Source organism: Aplidium turbinatum, chromosome 10 (genome assembly GCF_918807975.1).
Source record: "Aplidium turbinatum chromosome 10, kaAplTurb1.1, whole genome shotgun sequence".
NCBI classification, from domain to species: domain Eukaryota; kingdom Metazoa; phylum Chordata; class Ascidiacea; order Aplousobranchia; family Polyclinidae; genus Aplidium; species Aplidium turbinatum.
Window position 1 is genome coordinate 20,327,803 of NC_137481.1, and position 7,882 is coordinate 20,335,684.

The 7,882-nt window shown below is 37.1% G+C and overlaps 1 long non-coding RNA gene across 1 annotated transcript; it reads right to left on the reverse strand.

The window, feature by feature from the left end:
- Positions 1-365: 365 nt before the first annotated feature.
- On the reverse strand, positions 366-1,421 carry LOC145778465 (uncharacterized). The gene is made up of 2 exons (XR_014290436.1): positions 1,302-1,421; positions 366-736 (listed from the first exon to the last, which is right to left on the reverse strand). It is a non-coding gene; the product is annotated as an uncharacterized LOC145778465 (long non-coding RNA).
- Positions 1,422-7,882: the final 6,461 nt, after the last annotated feature.

A 7,882-nucleotide genomic window follows, 5' to 3' on the forward strand; every position in this document is an offset into this window, starting at 1 on the left:
TTAATCCGCATGGTTTCTTATACTTTTTAGTTCATTCGAATGAATGGGGATTATAAAAGTGGTTTACTGTACTTTCACTGCAACTACATCATTGCCGCATTGGCACCCTTCTGTGTACTTTTTACAGTATTTAAGTTACGGTATAATAGAAAGCCTATTTTATTCTTTATTAAAGTAATGTGCTGTGAAATCAGCTTGAAAAGCATGCTACGATGTTTATTGTACAAATCAAAAACGGATAACAAAATACAACAGGAATCCCCCTTCAATGTTTGCTTTTAGAATTGTTTATACTTTTCGGAGTGCTAGGCCTACGAAGTGCACTGTTCGGCTTATGCAATTGTTTAGCTGTTTTGTTTCTACCATGTAAGAAGTCTTGCAGTGGTAAGTAAAAATATGACTCCTCATACGCATACAGCACTTTTTTTTATAAGTTCAGTTTTTTTTTTTATTTCTGACCATCACAGCGAAAGCAATACATGTCAACATAGCAAGGGTCTAGAAAAGTTCTTCAAAAGCGCCATCGTAGAGGTTCCAGTTAATGAATTGCTGTATACCTTCCACAGTCCAAGTCCGGCAATAAGCTTTCTTTACATTTAGTTTACAATACTCATGATATGCATTAGGCAGATTAAGGTTGTTGATTTCATTGAGCAATATGTCAGTGTAATTCCCCACTTTTCGAAGAAAATTCCCCCTTCATAGGCGAATTTCCACCATCCAAATCTTCATTCAACTGTAAAATACAAATAAATTCAGTAGCCTAATGCACCATCTTCATCAAGTGCCATTAATATCTCCGAACTAAGGTGACCATGTGATGCCATTGTTCTTTAGCATACCAGTAATGTAAAATAAGTCACGTTCAATTGCTATATATAGTATGCAAAAAAATGGCATCCAAAGAAGAACGTTCATTACTGGTATCTCAAAATTATTGAATTAATGCACTTCTAAAGTAGCACCAGCATAATCGTGTATATTGCATAATATGCTTTTGAAAGCTAACTTTTTCAACCTGAAGGCCCTGAAGCAGTTAAGTATTTCATTGGTTAGATTTCCAAATTTCATATTGATAATATTATTATTACAATTTATTTGCATCACACCAATAAGTCCATATTAATTACCATACATGCAAAAAGACAAAAAAAAATACAAGAATAATCACAATATAATAACCCGGTTAACAGATAATGCTGTTGCGGAGAATTGTTAACCAGTAAGCTTTAGGTTTAGATAGTAATAACTATATTTGGTTGAATAGTATTTTGCATGTAAAGAAGTCAAGCTCAACATACCTTATCGAAAAATATAAGATGTTCTTCACTCATGTCTTGAAGAGCTTCCAAGCATTGTGACAACATTTTAATGACTTTTAAGAATTGTATAATTGTAAACCTTTTTGTACACTTATTGCTGCATTGTAAGAAATATATATATATATATATTATATACTGTATTTATGAACATTCTCTATTTGTATTAAGCATATAAATTGTTTTCAAAATCAGGAATGACAGGCCCACAAGTAACATGCTAAAATGTAACATATCTGAAATATTCAAATTGTCAAAATCAACAACTTGGCAGTTCATTTTAAATATGTGAATTAGTTAAGAAATTGGGATGCAACCTAATGCCAAGTTGTTGATTTTGACACGTTATGATAGCCTATAGGTATTTTGTAACATATGTCAAGCAGATCACAAGCAATTAGTAACGGTAGCCACTTCAACAAGAAAAACTTCAGCCATGCCACTGAAACCTCAAGCAGTCATAAGCTAGCCTATGTTTTCTGTGATGTGAAAAAGGGCGAAAAGAAGATGATACAAAGCAAAGTAGTGGTTAACCGGTTACTGCATTAAACCAGTGTTTGCTAGCAGTCTCAAAGTAGACTGATGACCTACAAAAAAATGGCATGCTAATAAAAAATTACAACACAAAGGAAATAAACAAAACATAACCTTTGTCAGCATAACTGCCTTAACTGGTCCATTCAATCAAATTTCCAGTCTGTAGCCTACATAACCAATTATGCTATGTCGCAAACCAGGTTCCCCAAATATGGAACAAGTTACGGTAGGTACCGTATCTGATTCTGCTGTATCTTCCTTCAGCCTAACTAGTTTTAAGTTAAATCTCAGGACTTTTAATATTTATGACATTGTTGCTTTAAATTACTGAACCTACATACTTACCGGTACTCAAATTTGTCTTGCTAATGCTCTTTGTTTATACATTATTTTTGGGAGCGGTTATTTTGAGTATCACAGATTGAAACCTATCACCGTTTTGTTGTATCACATAATAAAACAACTTTATAGACCTTTTTAAAATAACTGTCAACTGAATTAATCGATCAAACAATGTTTTTGGAAATGATGCTGGCTAAGTAGCATCTGCCAATTACGGTACTAATTTCAAGCCTACTTCAGCTTAAAGCTTTCACAAATATTTAGTAATTAATCCCTTCAATTAGTAAGCTGATGTATATACTTGGTACATTGAAACTTATGAACTTTAAAGACCACTACTTCAAACTATAAACTAATCAATTCCTTAGTAATTTGAAAACTCACATCATCTTTTAACTACTTGTAGTCATGCTAAACTAAGCCTCAGAAAAGTAGACCAAACGAATTTTTCTGGATAATAACTGTAACTAACATCCTAAACATTCTACAATAGTTTAAAACAAGTCTGCAACCACAATATCATGCACAGTTTCGCCGTTGATAGTAGACAATATGCCTGTATTTGCATACCTTCCAAGCAGATTCTGTGATTTAACCATAGCTCTCCTAGGTGGCGCTGTAAACAACAACCTCAGGCAGATTTGCCATTGACTTTCCAGACTATGTATATAGTGACTCTGGTTTTTATTTCTGACCATCTCTTCGAAAAAACTACGCATCAACATCGGAGAGGTCTAAAAAAGCTAGATTTCCACCGGCTGGAAAAATTCTGGCCAATATCAATGTGATGTTTCAAACAAAGAATATATTACCTTCTCAAACGTTTCTCAAATTTGGTTTGAATTGGATTTTAAATCTTTATCCTCGTACCGACAAAACCCCATCGATTTATTCCTGGTAGTTTCTCATACTTGTAGAGGCTTTTAACCAGTGTTGTTCAGGATTCGGATTTTTGGAGTCTGATCCTGCCGGATTTGAAGAAATTTTTCGGATCCGGATTGGATTCAATTTTTCCCAAGCTGGATCCGGAGCCGGATTCTCCGAATCCGAATCTGTTTAACTTTGTTTAGTTACGTTTTAATAAATTGCATGACATAAATTCCATGTAGTTGCAGTTCTTCGTTTCAGGGAAGCTAGCCTCCGTAGATCTGGCAGCACTAGTCTGATACCGATTTACTCGCAGACTGTGTCGCAGTCAGCACCAAGGATGCCAGAGCTTGGTTTTTCCACCTAGATCTGGGTTTTTTTGACCGCATCTGGGTTTTAAGTTTTTTTATTTCAAATTTAGGCAAATCTAGGTTTTTTTGGTTTTTAACTTTGTACAAAGCTTGCACGGTATTAAGACACTGGGATCTTCAATAAATGGTCTACACTGCAACACAAAAATGATGGTTGTTTGTGGTATTCAAGCTTAGGCTACACCTGGTGGTTGAAGATTTGGCGGTGTCGAACCGGCGCCCTTTCGATTGCCGTTTTAGGGCTCTCACCACTCGGCTATGCAGCCGACACAAAAATGATATGGTACCGGTAATGTTTTTTGCATCAGCTATTGCAGTTAGTGAGGCACAGGATGGAAGGAAGGAAGAATTGATCCAACTTTATGAAAATGTGGATGACTAATATTGGAGTAGTATTTGTGTTACTGAACATTTAGTTATTGTGAATTTGAGTTATTCTTTTCAACATTATGTTCAAATGAGAAAGGCTAAGCAGGGTTTATTGCTAAGAACCAAGTTATCGTATAGTTGTACACCAAACTGTAAGCAGTAAGCAAGCATAATGATTCTCCTCAGCTGCAGTCTACAACTCGCACAGCAAAAAGTTTAGTTCAAAAGTCAAAACTAACCTCAATGGCTAGCCTATACACTCATACATCTAGTCAGTTTTAGAAATTTTGGTTAAACACACACTGAACCTTGCTAGCTAGACGCTTTACCATGAAGGCAATTTTGAACAAAAATCTTTGCTGTGAGCCCATATAGGCCTACCAAGCTCTTGTTTTTGTATATATATTAACTACCATACCAGCATAAGCATGTATATTGTATAATTATATATACGATTGTACGTGTCACTATTTGTAGCTTTCTGAGGCTTCTGTGTAATGATTTGAAATGGTGCTGAAAGCACACACAGTTTTTTTTTACCGCTTTACTACATATTTTCTGGACCTGGGTTTTTTTTGCCTCATCTGGGTTTTTTTTAGCACACAATCTAAGTTTATTGGAAATTTGTCGCTGGCATCCCTGGTCAGCACTCAGCAGAAGCAAACCAGCAAGCAGAGGCAGGCACGCCACGCTAAGAGGTTGATGAAAGTACCTCCTTACTAGAAAGTGCTGGCCAGTGCCCAGCAGAAGCTAAAAAGTTTGCCATAGTAGATCTCCTGTTGCTGTGCAGTATACTATTATGCTTTTGACTTGACATTTTAGATTATATTCACATCATCAACTGTTGATGCTTTACTTGTACTCAACTCTGTGTTTAGGTCTGAGGAAGAATAGTTTTCTGATCGACTTACATGTCTGTATGGTTCATGGAAGTGAGCATATGATTAGTGACAATTCATTATACACTGATCTTATAATGACATTTGTATCATTATATTAAAAAACAGTAGGCTATGCTTTTGATACCGGTAAGTGTGTGGAACTGTGCATGCTTACACTGCTATTTTCTTTGTTTTGTTATTGTTGTTAGTGTGTGGAACTGTGCATGCTTACACTGCTATTTTCTTTGTTTTGTTATTGTCGTTTATTGTTGTGTTTCAGATTGATTACTGGTAGGCTGAGTGCTACTTAATATCAGTACAAATTCATTATGCTGCAATTGAGACAGGGATGGTAGGGTAAGGAAAAAATATTAGTGTAACATATATCTGCTATAATGCTAGTTTTCGGATATTCGGATCTGGAGTGGATATTTTTTTCCTATTATTTTTGGATTTGCAAAAGTTGATTTTTTTCATACACTTTGCAAAGTATGAAAAAAAATAACTGGCAACACCAGGTGATATGCTTTTTGCTAGTTTCTGAGGAACTGCAGGTACTGGTAGCTACTTAGCATTTACAACTTTTGTAAGAGGCTACCGTATTTGAGCTAGTAAAACTTCAAGCAATCAACCAATCATTTAAAACAGGTAGAATAGCGTTTCGACGACTCAGAAGTTATAGGTAGAACAGCTTTTTCAAAAATAAAATTTCATTTAAATTCGAAAATATGCCTACTCAATTGATGTTGGGCTGTTGGGCCTACTGCATTTTTGCAGTGCATTTTTAATTTAAGAAGTGACTGCATTTACGGCGCCGTAAATACAGCCGTCCCATGCCTTTTTTATAGAAAGTGGCTACATTTACGGCGCCGTAAATACAGCCGTTCCATGCCCTTTTTTTAATCTTTACGTCGCTTTTACTGCGCATGCGCGCTGGTGCGTATTTTTTCTTGAAAGAACAAATGAAAAAAGTGCATATATAACTTCTAAATTCAACCGCTTTTGCCAAGTGAATCTGTGGTGCATGCAATCTTTGTCTGGCTCGTACTCCCAAGGATATGAGTTCGATACCAACAAGAGGTGTTTCTTTTCTTAAACTAAATTCGAACCCGAAGTGACTCGATCGTTAGCCTACGCATTTTTGTGGCCGTTCAGTTTAGTTTGTTTGGGTGCAACCTAGTTTGTACCCTGAACAGTTCGGACCCTCAGTTCGTACCCTGAAAAAATTGAGAGAAAAAATTAAAAAAAGCCGAAGTCGCTGATCGCAGTTTAATAGCACAAAGCCGAAGTCGCTGATCGGAGTTTCCGCAAACAAACTCGAGGGTTAGGGTTAGCGGAAACCGCGGAACTGCGGAAAAATATTTGCGGAAACTGCGATCAGCGAGGGTTAGAGCAGAGCATAGATTACTCGATGATTAGAGTTAGGGTTAGCCGAAACTGCAATTAGCAAAACTGCTGAAAAATGTTTGCGGAAACTGCAATCAGCGAGGGTTAGGGTTAGAGCATAGATTGCTCTATAGTTCGGGTAAAGGTTAGCGGAAACTACGGAAAAATGTTTGCGGAAACTGCGATCAGCGAGGGTTAGGGTTAGAGCATAGATTGCTCTATAGTTAGGGTTAGGGTAAAAGTTAGCGGAAACTGCGGAAAAATGTTTTCGGAAACTGCGATCAGCGAGGGTTAGGGTTAGAGCATAGATTAATCTATGGTTAGAGTTAGGGTAAAGGTTAGCGGAAACTGCGGTTAGCGGAATCTACGGAAAATGTTTGCGGAAACTGCGATCAGCGAGGGTTAGGGTTAGAGCATAGATTAGCCTATGCTGGTTAAGGTTAGCGGAAACTGCGATCAGCGACTTCGGCTTTGTGCTATCTTTCTCTCGATCTTTTCAGGGGGAAAATTTTAAAATGTTTGCGGAAACTGCGATCAGCGACTTCCGCTTTTTTTAATTTTTTCTTTCGATCTTTTTAGGGTACGAACTGAGGGTCGGAACTGTTCAGGGTACGAACTAGGTTGCATCCGTTTGTTTTTAGTTCTGACCATCACAACGAAAAAACAATATATGACAAACATAGCAGAGGTCTAGAAAAAGGTAGAAGCGACAAAACGCGGACGCTATAGCGGTTGTAACATTAACCAGGCCTCGAAATTCGTTTTTGTTGATGGCGGACAAACGTGTCCGGTCTGAGCAGCTATCTTGGCGGACAAATTAAGTCTAACGGCGGACACACCAGTTTTAACGTCGATCGTCATACTTAATCCCTTTATCTTGATAAGTCGTCACCATTTGAGAACTATAACTCCGGTTTAGGCTTTTTAAAGTTTCAGCAAAGTCACTCTGAAAGGCTTTCATCAGACCAACGACGTGCGCTTGACGCCATGTAGCTACTAAATATGATGGTGATGATAATATGATGATTGTTAAAAATTTAAATTCTATGGACTTTTTGTGTCTGATGCAAATAAATAATAAAAAAATAATCCGCCGCATAACTGATTAACTTCCACCGAACAAGGTCGTGTGTCTTCTTGCGTCACAATGCTTTGGGCACAAGTCGGAAAACTTCTACACTAACACGTAACGCTACTATTTTCTGATGTGCAAAGTTACACTAGTCTTTTTTCTTTAGGTTTATTTTTGCGTGTTATGTGAGCGAAAGTGACGATGAGATTAAACAAAACATTAGAAAAAGCACAATTATTTTTTCCCTTTTCCGTGATGCGGTCGCCTCTCCAAAATAGTATCAGTATTTCACGAGACTACGGCAGGCTCGGAGTTATAATCAGCGCAGTCAAAGCCATTTAAACATATGCGCATGATGAGAGCTTCAACAACATCGATCTTTAAAGACGTGCGCCAATCTCCACAAAATCACTGCTTGTCGTTAAGATACGTGATACTGGGATTTGTTCCGTGTCTTTTCTCCAGAACGGTTAGTTGAGGGAAAAGCGTAAATGCGAACTCTTCTTTAGCGATAAAATATGCGATTGTAAACAACCTCTTATTAATTTTGATTTTTTTTCTTTGTCACTCATATTGTCGATGGCCTTGATGATCGGAAATTGATGGCTTGAGGTAAACGATGTGTTGTGATATTTGAAAGAGCTAATCCTTACATTCGTTGTTCCTTTAATATATGCGTCTATCACCATTAAATTTTCTAGTAGTAGGTTCATCGCCCTCATTCTTACTTTCAGAAAT